The following is a 21,139-nucleotide window of genomic DNA, read 5'->3' on the forward strand; positions in this document are numbered from 1 at the left end:
TGGGACTTGCTCTCGGTCTAAACCTTGTTCTCGCTCTAGTGGGTTGTTGATGCCTTTGCCGGTGGCCAGGAGGCCATGGACCCATATTTCAATGGATTTTATCTCTGATATGCCTGTCTCTCAGAGAATGACGTTGATTTGTGATAGATTCTCTAAGATGGTCCATCTTGTACCACTACCTAAGTTGCCATCTTCCTCAGAGTTGGTGCCCTTGTTTTTGCAACAGGTGGTTCGCTTGCACGGGATTCCTGAGAACATTGTATCTGACAGAGGAGTTCAGTTTGTGTCTAGATTTTGGAGGACTTTCTGTTCCAAGCTGGGAATTCAGTTGTCCTTCTCCTCTGCGTTTCACCCTCAGACCAATGGGCAGAGGGAGAGAACAAACCAGACTTTGGAGTCGTATTTGAGATGTTTTATTTCTGCTGATCAGGATGATTGGGTTTCATTTTTGCCCTTGGCCGAATTTGCTTTAAATAATAGAGCTAGTTCTGCCACTTTGATGTCACCTCTTTTTTGTAACTTTGGGTTTCATCCTCGATTATTTTCAGGGCAGGTGGAGCCTTCTGCCTGCCCAGGTGTTGACACTGTGGTGGAGAGAATGCACCAGATCTGGGACCAAGTGGTGGATAAGTTGTCTCTCTCCCAGGAAAAGGCCCAGTGGTTTTCCAACCGGCTTAGGACCATTGGTCCCCAGTTTAAGGTGGGTGATATGGTTTGGTTGTCATCAAAGAATGCTATGAAGGTGGCTTCTCCAAAGTTTAAACCTAGATTTATTGGACCTTACAAGATTTTGGAGATTCTTAATCCAGTCTCTTTTCGATTGGCTCTTCCTGTTACATTTAAGATCCATAACGTGTTTCATAAGTCTCTATTAAAGAGGTTTGTTGAGCCAGTAGTTCCTGTGGTGGCACCTCCTGACCCTGTATTAGTTGAAGGTAATGTGGAATATGAGGTTGAGAAGATACTGGATTCTTGCCTGGCTAGACGGAGACTCCAGTATTTGGTTAAATGGAAGGGTTATGGCCAGGAGGATAATTCTTGGGTCCCTGCATCCGATATTCATGCCAAAAGATTGGTTCGTGCCTTTCATCGGGCCCATCCTGATCGCCCTGGTGGCGTGGATGAGGGTTCGGTGACCCCTCCTCAAGGGGGAGGTACTGTTGTGAGTTCATTTTCCCCTTTGTCACTGAGGTCTGGTGAACTCCCTATTCTGGTAAAGGAAGGTAGTGAGCCTGATTATCAGGCACCTGAGCCTAATGAGGATGACTGGCTGAGTGGAGTCACGGACTGGATATAAGGCTGCCGACACCCTTGTGCCCTGCGGGTGATTTCTCTGTGGACTTCTAGGACACCAGTCTGATTCCTGCTCCTCTAAAGCTAAGTTTTCTGCTTTGCCTGTTAGCATTTGTGTTTCGTTTTTGTTTTCCTTGCTTTTCTGGATTCTGCCATTCCCTGCTGGGGTGAGCTGAATCTCCTTTTGCCGGTTGCTCTGTCTTCAGAATATTCCTGAGTACTGACATACCAACACCTGATCTGGTAGATGATGACTGGGTAACAGGAAATTCTGACTGGATATAAGGCAGCCGACGCCCTTCTCAGTCGCTGGTGATTTCTCTGCTGGATTCTTGGAGACCAGTCTGACTCCTGCTTCCCAAAGATAAGTTTTTGCACTGCTATTGAACTTAAATCATAGAATCATAGAATCGTAGAGTGGGAAGGGACCTCCTGGGCCATCTGGTCCAACCCCCTGCTCAAAGCAGGATTCGCTAAATCATCCCAGTCAGATGTCTGTCCAGCCTCTGTTTGAAGACATCCATTGAAGGAGAACTCACCACTTCTCGTGGCAGCTTGTTCCACTCATTGATCACTCTAACTGTCAAAAAGTTTTTTCTAATATCTAATCTGTGTCTCCTCCCATTCAGTTTCATCCCATTGCTTCTAGTCTTTCCTTGTGCAAATGAGAATAAAGATGATCCTTCTACAATGTGACAGCCCTTGAGATATTTGTAGACAGCTATTAAGTCTCCTCTCAGTCTTCTCTTTTGCAAACTAAACAATCCCAAATCCTGCAACCTTTCCTCATAAGACAGGGTTTGCAGACCGGTCACCATTCTGGTTGCTCTTTTCTGAACTTGCTCCAGTTTGTTGATGTCTTTTTTAAAATGTGGTGCCCAAAACTGGACACAATATTCCAGATGAGGTCTGACCAAAGAGGAGTAGAGGGAAATAATGACTTCACGTGATCTAGACTGTATGCTTCTGTTAATACATCCTAGAATTGCATTTGCTTTTTTTGCTGCTGCATCACACTGTTGACTCATATTCAGTTTGTGATCTATTAGTATACCCAAGTCTTTTTCACATGTGCTGTTGCTTAGGCCTATTCCTCCCATTCTGTATATGCTTTTTTCATTTTTATTGCCCAGATGTAGTACTTTGCATTTTTCCCTGTTAAAAACCATTCTGTTAGTTGCTGCCCACTTCTCCAGTTTATTTATATCTTTTTGAATCCTCTCTCTCTCTTCTCTAGTATTAGCTATCCCTCCTAGCTTTGTGTCATCAGCAAATTTAATCAGTTTACCCTCAATTCCTTCATCTAAATCGTTGATAAAGATGTTGAACAATACAGGGCCCAGGACAGAGCCCTGTGGTACCCCACTTGAGACATTCTTCCAACTGGATGTGCAGCCATTTACGACCACTCTTTGGGTCCGATCACTAAGCCAGTTATGAATCCACCTAACAGTTGCCTTGTCCATTCCATACTTAGTCATTTTTTCAATAAGGATTGTATGAGATACTTTGTCAAATGCTTTGCTGAAGTCAAGATATACTATATCTACAGCATTTCCTTGATCCACCCAATCAGTGATTCCGTCATAGAAGGAAATTAAGTTAGTCTGACATGACTTATTAGTTACAAACCCATGCTGACTCTGTTTAATCACTTCATTCTTATCCAGGTACTGACATACATGTTGTTTAATAATTTGTTCAAAGATCTTTCCTGGTATAGAAGTCAAACTCACCGGCCTATAGTTGCCTGGGTCCACCTTCTTCCCCTTTTTGAAGATAGTAACAATATTTGCTCTTCTCCAGTCTTCTGGGACTTCTCCTGTTCTCCAAGAATTTTCAAATATTATGGAGAGGGGTTCAAAAATTTCTTCTGCTATCTCCTTCAGTACTCTGGGGTGTAATTCATCTGGACCTGGAGACTTGAATTCATTTAGGTTAGCTAAGTGTTTCCTCACTATCTTTCTGTTTATAGATATCCTGGATTCTTCTCTACCCTTAATAGGACAGTGAAGAACAGTTGATGTCACATTTCCTTTCTGAGAGAAAACAGATGCAAAATAGGAATTTAAAAGTTCGGCCTTCTCAACATCCTGTCTTACCATTTCATCATTTTCATCCAGTAAAAATCCTATAGCATCTTTGACTTTTCTTTTACTTTTGACATATCCCCAAAATCCTTTATTATTGCTTTTGACATCTCTTGCAAGCCTCAATTCATTGTCAGCTTTAGATAATCTGATTTGTGCCCTGCAGGTTCTACAGACAGCATTATATTCTTCTTTAGTTATGCCTCCCTCTTTCCATTTTATAAACATTTTTTGCTTCCTTTTTAGCATGTGCTTAAGTTCTGTGTTCATCCATCCTGGCTTCCTTAAATGCTTCCTATTCTTCCCTCTTTTCGGAATTGTTAACAATTGTGCTTTGAGAATTTCATTTTTCAAGATTTCCCATCCTTCCTGGACATTTTTGTCTTTAAGGATATCCAGCCATTGGATCCCTCCAATTCTCTTTCTGAATCCCTTAAAATCTGCCTTTCTGAAATCTAACCTTGACGTCTGAGTCTTCACAGGTCTTCCTCCTCTAGTTATCCAAAATTCTAAAATAGCATGGTCGCTACCTCCTAGGGTCCCAGCCACTTTTACCTCCTCAACCATTTCCTCCCTGTTTATAAGGATTAGATCCAAGGTAGCAGTTCCCCTTGTTTTCTCCCGTACCTTTTGGAAGATAAAGTTGTCAGCAAGAGAGGATAAGAATTTCCTTGACCTGTTAGTTTTGCCTGAGAGAGATTCCCAACAAATGTCTGGATAGTTGAAATCTCCCATGACAACTATGTCATATTTTTGGGAGAACTTGGCCATTTGATGCATAAAGAGTTCATCCATATCTTCAGCTTGCACAGGCGGCCTGTAGTAAATGCCTACAATGGTGTCCTTTCCATTGTTCTGTCCTTGTATTCTTACCCAAACAGTTTCCACAGAACTCCCAGTCTCTGAAGCTTCAATCTCTGTGCAGATATACGCGTTTCTAACATACAATGCGACACCTCCTCCTCGTTTATCAAGTCTGTTTCTTGCAAATAAGTTGTATCCTTCTAGTCTTGTATTCCAATCATGTGTATTGTCCCACCAAGTTTCAGTGATTCCAATGATATCATATTTCTTTTCCTGTGTTAGTAGTTCCAATTCTCCTTGTTTGTTGCCCATGCTTTGTGCATTAGTATAGAAACATTTTAGTTTGTGATTGGTTTCTCTTTCTCCAATATTTTTATTAATTAGATTCTTTTGTCTTTGTTCTTCCTTTCCACTTCTAATAGCAGAGTTCTCAATAGCATTTGTCAGGTGTATGGCTTTTTCTGGTCTTTTGCTTCCCTTCCCATGTTGTTCTAGTTTAAAGCTCTCCTTACAAGTGTAGCAAGACGACTTCCAAATACATGTTTTCCAGTCTTCGTAAGGTGCACCCCATCTCTAGCAAGTAGTCCATCGTAAAGGTACCTCACTCCGTGATCCAGAAATCCAAATCGTTGCTGACGGCACCATCGACGTAGCCAGTTGTTCACCTGCAGAATCTTATTCCACCTCCTTGTTCCATGGCCATCCACTGGGAGGATGGAAGAGAAGACCACCTGCGCTCCCAGTTCTTTCACTTTCTTGCCTAAGTCTTCAAAGTCTCTGCAGATGGTTTCCAGGTCGTTTCTTGCGGTGTCATTTGTCCCCACATGTAGTAGCAGGAATGGGTAGTCATCTGTAGATCTGAAGAGTCCTGATATCCTGTCAGACACATCTTTAATTTTTGCACCTGGAAGACAGCACATTTCTCTTGAAGTTATATCCGGTCTGCAGATAGCGGCCTCTGTTCCTCTCAACAGGGAATCCCCCATGACCACCACTCTCCGTTTCTTCTTCACAACATTTTTCTTTCTCCATCCAGGAGGACTCTGAAGGCGTACAAGGTTGCTGTTTGTTGGCAAAGTCTTATCCTGATGTATTTCTTCATCGTTTTCCTGCGTGAGAGCCTGGTATTGGTTCCTGAGGAGTATGGGTGCTGACTGCCTCCTGATCCTCCTGCTTCTCTGGGTCACATGTCTCCATTCCTCTGTTTCTTCAGGTGCACTTCGAATTTCTTCTCTTTCTGTAACATGAAGAGATAATTCTGCTCTGTCCAAGAACTCTTCACCTTCCTTAATGATCTTCAACGTAGCTAACCTCTCTTCGAGACTTTGCAACTTTTCCTCCAACAGAGACACAAGCTTGCATTTGTGGCATGTGAAGTTTGGCTTTTCCACTGGTAAGTCTGTGAACATGTAGCAAGACATGCAGCTCACCAAATGGCTCCTGGCCTCTTCCATATTGAGATTTCTTAAAAATGATGAAAGATGAGCCAAAATTGGCCTATTGGCGCGCGGCTTTCCGATTTCCTCTTTTCAGCTGCAACAGCCAAAACCCAGTGATCGTTGAGCTCGCGGAGACTCTTCACTTATCCCAGAAGGCACTGGGAATATGCAGATGATCTCCTCAAGACTCTTCCCCTGGTTTTCCGATTTCCTCTTTTCAGCTGCAACAGCCAAAACCCAGTGATCGTTGAGCTCGCGGAGACTCTTCACTTATCCCAGAAGGCACTGGGAATATGCAGATGATCTCCTCAAGACTCTTCCCCTGGTTTTCCGATTTCCTCTTTTCAGCTGCAACAGCCAAAACCCAGTGATCGTTGAGCTCGTGGAGACTCTTCACTTATCCCAGAAGGCACTGGGAATATGCAGATGATCTCCTCAAGACTCTTCCCCTGGTTTTCCGATTTCCTCTTTTCAGCTGCAACAGCCAAAACCCAGTGATCGTTGAGCTCGCGGAGACTCTTCACTTATCCCAGAAGGCACTGGGAATATGCAGATGATCTCCTCAAGACTCTTCCCCTGGTTTTCCGATTTCCTCTTTTCAGCTGCAACAGCCAAAACCCAGTGATCGTTGAGCTCGCGGAGACTCTTCACTTATTCCAGAAGGCACTGGGAATATGCAGATGATCTCCTCAAGACTCTTCCCCTGGTTTTCCGATTTTCTCTTTTCAGCTGCAACAGCCAAAACCCAGTGATCGTTGAGCTCGCGGAGACTCTTCACTTATCCCAGAAGGCACTGGGAATATGCAGATGATCTCCTCAAGACTCTTCCCCTGAAGAAAACTTATTAGTTTTGTTTTGTTTACCTTGTTTTTTGGAGTTCAGCCATCCCCGGTCGGGGGTGTGCTGAGTTCCATTTTTGTCTCTGATCAGTTTGTCTCTTTGCTCTGTCTTCAGATTTTACCTGAGTGCTGATACAGTCTTTTTGAAGTCCTAGCGACTTCAGGGCCTGTTTTTCCTATCAGACGGTTGGGACATTTTTTGGTAGGGTTTTTTACGGATTGCAGACAGCAGCTTTTCTATCCTGTCCTTTTAAGTTAGCTTGGGCCCCATCGTTTGCTCAACCTATCTTTCTATCTGTGTTAGTGTTTTCATCTTTCTTCACCGTCATATGTTGGGGGCTGCCTATTGCTTTGGGGTCTGCTCTGGGGCAGATTAGATTTCCCCTTTCTTTCTTTAGGCCTATTTAGTTCTCCGGCTGTGTTCGAGGGGTCTAGGGCATCGTAGGAACCCCCCACGGCTACTGTTAGTTGTTGTGGATAGGATCAGGGGTCTGCAATCCGATAGCTACCAACCTCTCCGGTTTTCTGGACTTAGCTTGTATTTTTGTTTTTTCCTCCTTCGGTGACTCAATCATAACACTGTATACTGACACTATTTATAGAGCTCCTGTGTATAATGTCACTAGTGATCACTGTATTACCTGTACACTGACACTATATACAGAGCTCCTGTGTATAATGTCACTGGTGATCACTGTATTACCTGTACACTGACACTATATACAGAGCTCCTGTGTATAATGACACTGGTGATCACTGTATTACCTGTATACTGACACCATATACAGAGCTCCTGTGTATAATGTCACCGGTGATCACTGTATTACCTGTACACTGACACTATACATAGAGTTCCTGTGTATAATGTCACTGGTGATCACTTTATTACCTGTACACTGACACTATATACAGAGCTCCTGTGTATAATGTCACTGGTGATCTCTATATTACCTGTACACTGACACTATATACAGTGCTCTTGTGTATAATGTCACTATTGATTACTGTATTACCTGTATACTGACACTATATACAGTGCTCCTGTGTATAATGTCACTGGTGATCGCTGTATTACCTGTACACTATATACAGAGGTTCTGTGTATAATGCCATTGGTGATCACTGTATTACCTGTATACTGACACTATATACAGAGCTCCTGTGTATAATGTCACTGGTGATCGCTGTATTACCTGAATACTGACACTATATACAGAGCTCCTGTTTATAATGTCATTGGTGATCACTGTATTATCTGTGCACTGACACTATATACAGAGAGCGCATGTGTATAATGTCACTGGTAATCACTGTATTACCTGTACACTGACACTATACAGAGAGCGCATGAGTATAATGTCACTGGTGATCGCTGTATTACCTGTACACTGACACTATATACAGAGCTCCTGTGTATAATGACACTGGTGATCACTGTATTACCTGTATAGTGACACCATATACAGAGCTCCTGTGTATAATGTCACCGGTGATCACTGTATTACCTGTACACTGACACTATACATAGAGCTCCTGTGTATAATGTCACTGGTGATCACTGTATTACCTGTACACTGACACTATATACAGAGCTCCTGTGTATAATGTCACTGGTGATCGCTGTATTACCTGTACACTATATACAGAGGTTCTGTGTATAATGCCATTGGTGATCACTGTATTACCTGTATACTGACACTATATACAGAGCTCCTGTGTATAATATCACTGGTGATCGCTGTATTACCTGAATACTGACACTATATACAGAGCTCCTGTTTATAATGTCACTGGTGATCACTGTATTACCTGTACCCTGACACTATATACAGAGAGCGCATGTGTATAATGTCACTGGTGATCGCTGTATTACCTGTACACTATCACTGTATTACCTTTATACTGACACTATATACAGAGCTCCTGTGTATAATGTCACTGGTGATCACTGTACTACCTGTACACTGGCACTATATACAGAGCTCCTGTGTATAATGTCACCGGTGATCACTGTGCTACCTGTACACTGGCACTATATACAGAGCTCCTGTGTATAATGTCACTGGTGTTCACTGTATTACCTGTGCACTGACACTATATACAGAGAGCGCATGTGTATAATGTCACTGGTAATCACTGTATTACCTGTACACTGACACTATACAGACAGCGCATGAGTATAATGTCACTGGTGATCGCTGTATTACCTGTACACTATCACTGTATTACCTGTGCACTGACACTATATACAGAGCTCCTGTGTATAATGTCACTGGTGATCCCTGTATTACCTTTACACTATATACAGAGCTTCTGTGTTTAATGTCACTGTTGATCACAGTATTACCTGTACACTGACATTATATACAGAGCTCCTGTGTATAATGTCACTGGTGATCACTGTATTACCTGTACACCGACACTATACATAGAGCTCCTGTGTATAATGCCACTGGTGATCACTGTATTACCTGTACACTGACACTATATACAGTGCTCCTGTGTATAATGTCACTGTTGATCACTGTATTACCTGTATACTGGCACTATATACAGAGCTCCTGTGTATAATGTCACTGGTGATCCCTTTCTTACCTGTGCACTGACACTATACAGAGAGCGCATGTGTATAATGTAACTGGTGATCGCTGTATTACCTGTACACTATATACAGAGGTTCTGTGTATAATGCCATTGGTGATCACTGTATTACCTGTACACTGACACTATATACAGAGCTCCTGTGTATAATGTCACTGGTGATCACTGTACTACCTGTACACTGGCACTATATACAGAGCTCCTGTGTATAATGTCACCTGTGATCACTGTACTACCTGTACACTGGCACTATATACAGAGCTCCTGTGTATAATGTCACTGGTGATCGCTGTATTACCTGAATACTGACACTATATACAGAGCTCCTGTTTATAATGTCACTGGTGTTCACTGTATTACCTGTGCACTGACACTATATACAGAGAGCGCATGTGTATAATGTCACTGGTAATCACTGTATTACCTGTACACTGACACTATACAGACAGAGCATGAGTATAATGTCACTGGTGATCGCTGTATTACCTGTACACTATCACTGTATTACCTTTATACTGACACTATATACAGAGCTCCTGTGTATAATGTCACTGGTGATCCCTGTATTACCTTTACACTATATACAGAGCTTCTGTGTTTAATGTCACTGTTGATCACAGTATTACCTGTACACTGACATTATATACAGAGCTCCTGTGTATAATGTCACTGGTGATCACTGTATTACCTGTACACCGACACTATACATAGAGCTCCTGTGTATAATGCCACTGGTGATCACTGTATTACCTGTACACTGACACTATATACAGTGCTCCTGTGTATAATGTCACTGTTGATCACTGTATTACCTGTATACTGGCACTATATACAGAGCTCCTGTGTATAATGTCACTGGTGATCCCTTTCTTACCTGTGCACTGACACTATACAGAGAGCGCATGTGTATAATGTCACTGGTGATCGCTGTATTACCTGTACACTATCACTGTATTACCTTTATACTGACACTATATACAGAGCTCCTGTGTATAATGTAACTGGTGATCGCTGTATTACCTGTACACTATATACAGAGGTTCTGTGTATAATGCCATTGGTGATCACTGTATTACCTGTACACTGACACTATATACAGAGCTCCTGTGTATAATGTCACTGGTGATCGCTGTATTACCTGTATACTATATACAGAGCTCCTGTGAATGATGTCACTGTTGATCACTGTATTACCTGTATACTGACACTATATACAGAGTTCCTGTGTATAATGTCACTGGTGATCACTGTATTACCTGTACACTGACACTATATACAGAGCTCCTGTGTATGATGTCACTGTTGATCACTCTATTACCTGTATACTGACACTATATACAGAGCTCCTGTGTATAATGTCACTGGTGATCACTGTATTTCCTGTGCACTGACACTATATACAGAGCTCCTGTGTATAATGTCACCGGTGAACACTGTATTACCTGTACCCTGACACTATATACAGAGCTCTTGTGTATAATGTCACTGGTGATCACTGTATTTCCTGTGCACTGACACTATATACAGAGCTCCTGTGTATAATGTCACCGGTGAACACTGTATTACCTGTACACTGACACTGTACAGAGAGCGCCTGTGTATAATGTCACTGGTGATCACTGTATTACCTGTACACTATATACAGAGCTCCTGTGTATAATGCCATTGGTGATCACTGTATTACCTGTACACTGACACTGTATACAGAGCTCCTGTGTATAATATCACTGGTGATCACTGTATTACCTATACCCTGACACTATATACAGAGCTCTTGTGTATAATGTCACTGGTGATCACTGTATTACCTGTACACTGACACTATATACAGAGCTCCTGTGTATAATGTCACTGGTGATCGCTGTATTACCTATACACTGACACTATTTACAGAGCTCCTGTGTATAATGTCACCAGTGATCACTGTATTACCTGTACACTGACACTATATACAGATCACCTGTGTATAATGTCACTGCTGGTAATAACAGTGTTAGTATTGTGGGTTGTATTCATGATCAGTATTGCAGTATTTGGTCATTATGTGGTGGTAATTTGTGGTCTGATAACGGCGTAGCAGTAGTTCTCCTTGTATGTGGTATTATTTCATCCTTACATGCTGGTAATATGTCATATTATTGAGTCACTATATGGTCTGATCATGGTGTGGCGGTATTTGTCCCTTGTATATAGTATTATTCGGTCACTAAGTGGTCTGGTCATGGTGTGGCAGTATTTATTTTCTGTATGTGGTATTATTCGGTCACCATGTGGTGGAATATGTAGTCTAGTTATGGTGTGGTGGTATTTCTCCTTGTATGTGGTATTATTTGTTCGCTCTATGCTGGTAATATTTGGTCACTATGTGGTCTGGTCATGGTGTGGTGGAATTTCTTCCCTGTATGTGGTATTATTGGTCTTTGTATAGTGGATTGTGTTGTGTATGGTGGTCACTTGTTCTCTCTAATAATTAAATACTTGGCACACAGCTGCAGAGATGCACTTACAGGGGTTTTCCTGTGAAAAAAGTAATCACCTCTCCACAGGATAAGTGATAACATATTGCTTGGTGGGTGGCTGACTACTTGCACCCATTCAGCAAAATGTGGAACTTTTTATCTACATTAGACTGGAGTGGCATGTACAACTTGATCACTGATCCATTCTTTCCCTCCGTGGCTGCACTTGTTTATTTCTGGAAGCCCCAAAGAGAATGAATGGAGCGGCTGTCAGACATCCCACCAGCCGCTCCATTTTAAAATGGAGATAAGTGTTCTATCAACGATAAAAATTCCTCATTCTTCAGATCGGTGCAGTTTCTAATGGTTGGACCTAAGCGATCACCTATCCTGTGGAGCCCATGGATCGGTGATAACTTGTTTTAACCAAAGAAGCCCATTAATGTAAACTACCCTAATTATACATCCAGTTATGGGGGCGCACAGTAGATATGCCGGAGCTGCCTGTTTTACAGCCGATGCTCCACTATAATGGGGATAACGACTGACAGATATTTGCATATAGCTGTAGGGTGGGCCCCTAGAGTCCATTCCCCTGGTGGGCCCCAGACACCCCAATCCGACCCTGGTTATGATATACTGTATATATACTGCCTGTTGTCAGAGGACCATCCATAGCGTCGTTAGGGGTCATCGTTAGTAGTATTAACTTCTACAGTTCTGCTTTATTTCCACCGTTTAAATCCCAGTTTACAGAATTTGTACTTCCAGTTCCAGTCCCAAAAGGAATTTCACACCTGTCATGTCTGGAATTGTCTGTTTCAGTTGAAATACTATTCCTCGTAGAGTATTTGGTTTTCTAGATCAGCTCATTTCTCCAGCTTGTGCGTATAAACTCCATTGACCTGTATATCCAGAATTTCCATCGTCTACTCAACCTGTCTGCTGTTTGGGATTGCATCCTCCTTTGGGAAATCAATTTCTCATTTATTCTGGGATCATTATCTTGCTGTGGAGCATAGCTTTGTGTGCTTATATATTATTTGTTTTCTTTTATTGCTTTTCACCAGTCTTTAATCATTCCCTATACTGTAATTAGATTTTGTAAGTGTTATCTTACTCATCATACTTATCTTTGATTACAAGATTATTTGGTTATTAGCAGTTTGTTTCTGTCTTTATTCGCTGGGGTGGGATCTTTTCTTTTTTTTCTGCAATTTTTTTTAAATAAGGATTTTGTCTTAGTATTGATCTTTCTATCGTCCTTATTAAATGTTAATTGAGTATGTTAATCATTTATAGGTTTAATTCTTACATTTTACGGAGAGTGTGGCTTGTCCAGGCCACTTTTTTTTGACTGCTACTTTCTTTTTCCTGGTGATGGTTTCCTACTCATTGGGTTCTAGTTTGTTTATCTTGTACCTTTTTCAGCTTCTATTATACATTTCATTTACACTGTAAAAGTTTTCAGGACATGCATAAAACATATCTATTGTAAGAAAGCAGGAGATAAGGTCCTATGGCTGATGTGTGTTACTGAGATGGTTTTTATTTTGGCTTGGATTTTGGGTCCTGGATTTAGGGGCGAACAAAAGAGCCTGGGTGGGGAAGGTCGCTCCCATACTCCAGTCTGAGTCTTACAGGCCCAATAACAGGCAGCTGAGAATGGCTCAGCAGAGTATGTTGTGTTGGAACTGGAGAAAGACCGTTCATGGTGAGTAGTCTATGCTAGAGACTGAGAAGTGCCTGTAAAACCATGTTGGTGAGACCATTTAATTTACTTTGCCTTACCCAGCAAAAGGACTGTTTTGTTTTTAATTTGTGCTGAAGAAAGGCTTTTCATTTTCATTTATGAAGGACAATAAACTTAATTCTGTTTTGATATAGAACCCCTGTGCCTGTGTGGATCCAAGCAGCTACCAGAGATCTGAAACCCTCACACCATCAAAAATAGCAGAATACTATACTCATCTCACCCTTCAACCATCCTGTGGCCACAACTGCTTTCTTTTCCTGGTCCTCCGCTGGCTCCCACCCTCCGGCTCTAGTCTGCTTGTATTCAGTCTTCATTCTTCGGGGCCTTCAGTGCTAACTTGGAGTTCCATGATATTAGGATGTGCGCGGAGGCACTGAAGAGTGAAGACTTCAGAAAAGAAGACCAGAGCCATAGTGATGGAGCCAGCGTAGGATCTGACGGGGAGCTACATATTTGAGCGAATTTGTCAAATTTACATTCTTTTCACAGATTCGCTCATCTCTAGTTGTTTTGCAATGATGAAAGACAACTGCTTATAATTTGTTGATTTTGATCAAGAGATGTCAACCTGGAAATGCTATTCAAAAGGCAGAAGGTTAGGGCAAATGGGAGTTTCTTTTTAATGTCAAGGCTTAAATAAAAGACCCTCAACTTAATTCAGACCCAGGTCCAGACGTATCTTCCAGCGGCAGCTGTTATGATTCGGTCACCGAGGAGGATAGCCGGGGAATAAGCTAGGCAACCAGGAGACCAGAAAGGTTGGTAACAAAGTATATTGCAGACCCCTAAACCTAACAACACAACTAGCATTAGCCGTGGGACATGCCTACGATGCCCTAGACGCCTCGGCACAGCCAAAGAGTTAACTAAGCCTAAAGCAAGAAATGGGAAAGCTAAACTGCCCAGGAGTAGAACCTCAAAGGAATAGATAGCCCCCAAACATATATTGACGGTGAGACAAGATGAGGCACAAACACAGGCAGAAAACTGAGTGAGCAAATGATAGGGCCCAAACTGTCTAGATAGGACATGACAGAAAGGATACTGTCTGCAATCATGCAAAAACCCAAAAAAATCCAACACGTCTGATATACAAAAACACTGAGGCCACACGACCTCTCCCCCGCTAGATCAGCATTCTGGTGTGAACTGGAAGCAAAGCAAAAGATACTAATATAACAGGGGATTAACAATACTGAACAGAATGACATAAGCTGTGACATATGAGTGGGGTCCAGCACAAATCCCAGCAGGGAATAATGCTGAACCCACACAGCGAAGCAAAAAGCAGAGAAAGGCACAAACTATATCAAATGCAAAAGATTCCAGCAAACAAATAACTTATCTGAATGATGCAAGACCAAGGAGGGGAAAAGTAGACTTCACAATGCAGGGAAGACAAACGAATCACCAGCAGTAACTGAAGGAAGCTTGCTCATTTAAATCCTCCCAGTCAGTAACCCCTGACTTCCAATCATCGTCTTCAGGTGATAGACTTCTGTCAATACGACCAGCTCCACTACCCGGGGCAAACACAAGAGGGAGCCCCGACTCAGAAGTCAGATCAAGAGAGTTCACAACAGGCATCCATCACCTCACACAATATATTGAATCTGATAGAAGTCATGTGACTTTACCGCTCTCTACCATTAGAGTGCGACGTACAGTGAATGGCGCAAGCTGTTCTGCCACTATGACAGTCATTTGCCTGTACTCTGAGTGCACTGCACTTCCCTTTATTAATATTATTATTTTTTTATCATGGCTCTTTAACCTCCACCCCATAATCAGGGTTAGGCCGGGATCACACATGAGAGGAATAAGGCCGAGTCTCGCATGTTAATACCCGGCACTTCTACCGTCACTTAGGAATGGAGCGTGCGGCCGCATAGCAATACATGTAGCCGCACGCTCTGCTCCTGAGTGCTGGCGGCAGTGCCGGGTATTGGCATGTGAGACTCGGTCGTATTCCTCGCATGTGTGATCCTGCCCTTACTGTCTCGTCTGGTTATTTGGATCTTTGTTGTTTTGGTCGGATGAGCAGTTTTAAAACAGCATTGACAGTGGTCACCGGTGCAGCAGGATGGAGGATTGGCTATAGAGGAGAAGCTGAACCGATCTATCACAACCACATCAGTGAGGACTGGTGCAAAAGAGCGGGACCAGCGATGAGTGATATAGCAGAGGAGGATATCCAAAGAAGCATGACAATTTTGATTGTATAACAATGTTTGAACCCTAGAATGTTAAGCTGGAACAGTGCAGAGTGATGTAGCAGTGCACAATAGCAGAGATACACAGCGGAGACTTATTCAGCAGAGCTGGAAGTACGGAATAGCAGAAGTGTGCAGCAGGGCTTGATGTTGCAGTACTGCAACTGTGGGATAGTAAATTTGAATTTGTTAGGGTGGTTGAATAACAGAAACTGAGAAACAATCCGCAGTACCAGTATGGACACCAACTACTGCAATACTCAGGCAGAATTCTACCTCCAGAGCCGGCTTATATGACGCTAGAGAGTGACGTCAGAGGCTCACGTCAGGATGCCATGGCAGTCGATGGTGTGGCAGATTTTGCCCTCAAAGCTGCTTGCATCACTATTTTTTTTTTTTTGTGTGAACACTAGAATAGAAACTTGACGAGCCCATCAAAGGGCTTGACCAAGACTGAGATATTTCAGACCGGTAAAATGAGCGGGAGCTGAGCTGAAGTGCTCGAGAAAAGCTACCCCACAGTGTAGAGCTGTGCTGTTCCATACACTGTGGACTTCCAGCGTCATTGTCGTCCTTCATCAATATGATTTTGATGACCCATCAATAATCAAGTCCTAGGCAACCCATGAAATTTATTTCAAGGATACATCTCTTCTATATTTTCATTCTTCTGCTCTCAATGATGGACCAGAACAACGGAAATTACCAACGAAGAGGTGAAGAGAGCCTTGAGGAGAAAGAGGAGAGTCTGCTGATTTATAAAGTTCGACTTCTGCAAAGTTTTTTTTTTAAACTCATTGTAAGAATAGGAACGTAAACCTGAAGATATATGGAGAAAAAAAACTAGTTCTTCAGATGCCGTTCCCAATGTGTGGTCTTCTTATGTATGGACACAATGTCCTTCTCTCTGTCATTAAGCTCTTACTGCATTATAACATTAATTCAGATTATTAATACCATGAGCTGCTTTAGTGCCCATGCCTCTCTCCCTATGGGGGGGATCGAAACAAGGGATTATGCCACCCGGTCCTCTGATCAAATCAACAGTTATCCTGATTAGCCATAAGTAATAGATTTATCTCTTAACAGGATCTCTCTAATAGATTTATGACAAAATTAATCAGGCATCCAGTGGCCTTTAACTAATAGTCTGTGACCATAATAACTAGATCAGCCTGTCATGCCTGACACTGTAACTCATACAATCTGTCCAGCACACCCATCCTGCATAATACTGTTACTAGAGCAGACATGAAAGTGGCCACATGCCGGATATATATATATATATATCTATATATATATATATATATATATATATATATATATATATATATAATTTTAACAGCCTTCAGCTTGGGCTCGAGCTATGGTGACTTGATGGATGAACTATCTGCAGGAATCGATCTTGTGCAAGCCTTGGGAGGTCCACCAGGGTCTTCTCCACCATTATCTTGATAGTATCAAGCCATTGAGTTCCTGGTCTTCCTCTTCGCCTTGTTTCTTCTATTCTTCCGACCATTATGTCCATCTCCAGTGATCGCTCTTTCCTTATGTTGTGTCCAAAGTAGACAAGTCGTAGCTTGGTGGTCCTTCTTCTAGTGACATGTCTGGCTTGATTTGTTCCAAAAATTGATTTGCTTGTTCTTCTTGCCATCCATGATATTGATAACGTCTTTCTCCAGCACCACATTTGAAAGGCTTTGATTCTTTTTCTGTCTGCAGGTTTCACATTCATATGTTTCTACAGAAAAGAAACTATGTAGAAGCCGTGAAATGTTCCTCAATCTGAGACCTTGTCCAATGGCTTCATTGTTGATTTGCCCATAGCTATTCTCCTATGTACTTCCCATGTCGTCACTGCATCTTGAGTAATCATTGATCTGAATAGGTTGAAGTCCTATATATATTATATATATATATTGCTATAGTCATTCTTTCCAGATAACTTACAGCAATGACTCACAGTATTAATAATGTTGTAGTTGTTACTTGTTAGGCTAGTTTCACACTAGCGTTTTAGCCCACAGCGCACGGCGCCACTAAGTACCGCCCCCTGTTGCGCCCCCTCCGGTCATCTCCGACTAGTATCGCACATGGCTGCATGCAATCTGCACACCCTATCTTTAGCATAGGGTGCGCAGACCGTGCGCTGGCCGTGCGCTAGTAGGATTTTGCGTGCGCTGCGCCCTTTTGACAGTGCGCCGATGTGCGCCGAACGCACCATGTTGCATTTTGGTGCGCTCGGCGCACCATCAAAAGGGCGCAGCACACGCAAAATCCTACTAGCGCACAGCCAGCGCATGGTCTGCGCACCCAATGGTAAAGATTGGGTGTGCAGATCGCATGCAGCGATGTGCGATACTAGGCGGAGATGACCGGAGGGGGCGTGGCAGGGGGCGGGGCTTAGCGGCACCATGTGCTGCGGGCCCAAACGCTAGTGTGAAACTAGCCTTACCTCCTGTCCATATCATCCTATGTAGACAAACCACAGAATATAGGGATGGGGCTTCCTACTAGAGCTGATAACATATGAAAACCTACCAAAAAAGGGTAATAGCATCAATTATGGACTAGTGACCAAGCCAGCTGGAAACACAAAGAACTATAATAACACCTAAAAAATCCAATACAATATCAGTAATGAAGTTTTAAAATATATTTATTGAGATCAAAGTGGACAAGACACATTAATTAAAACCATATACAACAAGACACACAGGATAAAATAAATCAGGCCTGAGGAATACAGTGCAAAAGTAGTGATGTAAATATACAGTGGGAACGGAAAGTATTAAGACCCCTTTAAATTTTTCACTCGTTTCTTTGCAGCCATTTGGTAAATTAAAAAAAGTTCATTTTTTCTCATTAATATACAGTCTGAACCCCATCTTGACTGAAAAAAAAAACAGAAATGTAGAAATTTTTGCAAATTTATAAAAAAACCCAAAAAACCTGAAATATCACATGGACATAAGTATTCAGCCTCTTTGCTCAGACACTAATATGTTGTGAACACTCTTAATCTGACTTCTGAGTCTGGGCTCCCTCTGGTCGTGGCTGCGGGTAGTGGAGCTGGTCGGGTTGACAGAAGTCCATCACCTGAAGAGGATGATTGGAGGTCAGGTGTTACAGACTGGGAAGATTTCAGAAAGGCAGATTTTAAGGGATTCAGAAAGAGAATTGGAGGGATCCAATGGCTGGATATCCTTAAAGACAAAAATGTCCAGGAAGGATGGGAAATCTTGAAAAATGAAATTCTCAAAGCACAGTTGTTAACAATTCCGAAAAGAAGGAAGAATAGGAAGCATTTAAGGAAACCAGGATGGATGAACACAGAACTTAAGCACATGCTAAAAAGGAAGAAAAAAATGTTTATAAAATGGAAAGAGGGAGGCATATCTAAAGAAGAATATAATGCTGTCTGCAGAACCTGCAGGGCACAAATCAGATTATCTAAAGCTGAAAATGAATTGAGGCTTGCAAGAGATGTCAAAAGCAATAATAAAGGATTTTGGGGATATGTCAAAAGTAAAAGAAAAGTCAAAGATGCTATAGGATTCTTACAGGATGAAAATTATGAAATGGTAAGACAGGATGTTGAGAAGGCTGAACTTTTAAATTCCTATTTTGCATCTGTTTTCTCTCAGAAAGGAAATGTAACATCAACTGTTATTCACTGTCCTATTAAGGGAATAGAAGAATCCAGGATATCTATAAACAGAAAGATAGTGAGGAAACACTTAGCTAACCTAAATGAATTCAAGTCTCCAGGTCCAGATGAATTACACCCCAGAGTACTGAAGGAGATAGCAGAAGAAATTTTTGAACCCCTCTCCATAATCTTTGAAAATTCTTGGAGAACAGGAGAAGTGCCAGAAGACTGGAGAAGAGCAAATGTTGTTCCTATCTTCAAAAAGGGGAATAAGGTGGACCCAGGCAACTATAGGCCGGTGAGTCTGACTTCTATACCAGGAAAGATCTTTGAACAAATTATTAAACAACATGTATGTCAGTACCTGGATAAGAATGAAGTGATTAAACAGAGTCAGCATGGGTTTGTAACTAATAAGTCATGTCAGACTAACTTAATTTCCTTCTATGACGGTATCACTGATTGGGTGGATCAAGGAAATGCTGTAGATATAGTATATCTTGACTTCAGCAAAGCATTTGACAAAGTCTCTCATACAATCCTTATTGAAAAAATGACTAAGTATGGAATGGACAAGGCAACTGTTAGGTGGATTCATAACTGGCTTAGTGATCGGACCCAAAGAGTGGTCGTAAATGGCTGCACATCCAGTTGGAAGAATGTCTCAAGTGGGGTACCACAGGGCTCTGTCCTGGGCCCTGTATTGTTCAACATCTTTATTAACGATTTAGATGAAGGAATTGAGGGTAAACTGATTAAATTTGCTGATGACACAAAGCTAGGAGGGATAGCTAATACTAGAGAAGAGAGAGAGAGGATTCAAAAAGATATAAATAAACTGGAGAAGTGGGCAGCAACTAACAGAATGGTTTTTAACAGGGAGAAATGCAAAGTACTACATCTGGGCAATAAAAATGAAAAAAGCATATATAGAATGGGAGGAATAGGGCTAAGTGACAGCACATGTGAAAAAGACTTGGGTATACTAATAGATCACAGACTGAATATGAGTCAACAGTGTGATTCAGCAGCAAAAAAGGCAAATGCAATTCTAGGATGTATTAACAGAAGCATACAGTCTAGATCACGTGAAGTCATTATTTCCCTCTACTCCTCTTTGGTCAGACCTCATCTGGAATATTGTGTCCAGTTTTGGGCACCACATTTTAAAAAAGACATCAACAAACTGGAGCAAGTTCAGAAAAGAGCAACCAGAATGGTGACCGGTCTGCAAACCCTGTCTTATGAGGAAAGGTTGCAGGATTTGGGAATGTTTAGTTTGCAAAAGAGAAGACTGAGAGGAGACTTAATAGCTGTCTACAAATATCTAAAGGGCTGTCACATTGTACAAGGATCAACTTTATTCTCATTTGCACAAGGAAAGACTAGAAGCAATGGGATGAAACTGAATGGGAGGAGACACAGATTAGATATTAGAAAAAACTTTTTGACAGTTAGAGTGATCAATGAGTGGAACAGGCTGCCACGAGAAGTGGTGAGTTCTCCTTCAATGGAAGTCTTCAAACAGAGGCTGGACAGACACCTGACTGGGATGATTTAGCGAATCCTGCTTTGAGCAGGGGGTTGGACCAGATGGCCCAGGAGGTCCCTTCCAACTCTACGTTTCTATGATTCTATGATTCTATGATTTAAGTCAGTAAGCTTCCCTCAGTTGCTGCTGGTGATTTGTTTTTCTTCCTGTGCATCTTGAAGTCCGCTTGCCCCCTGCTTGGTCCTGCATCGTTCAGATAAGTTATTTGTTTGCTGGAATCTTTTTGCATTCGATCCATTTTGCCTTTCTCTGCTTTCTGCTTTGCTGTGTGGGTTCAGCATTGTTCCCTGCTGGGACCGGTGCTGGACCCCGCTCCATATGCCACAGCTCATGTCAGTCTGTTCAGTATTGCTAATCCCCTGTTATAGCATTGTCTTTGGTTTTGCTTACAGTTCACACCAGAATGCTGATCTAGTGGGGGAGAGGTCGTGTGGCCTCAGT

The sequence above is a fragment of the Dendrobates tinctorius genome, unplaced genomic scaffold (genome assembly GCF_039654945.1).
Source record: "Dendrobates tinctorius isolate UK_male_01 unplaced genomic scaffold, ASM3965494v1 ptg000059l, whole genome shotgun sequence".
In the NCBI taxonomy this organism is placed as follows: Eukaryota; Metazoa; Chordata; class Amphibia; order Anura; family Dendrobatidae; genus Dendrobates; species Dendrobates tinctorius.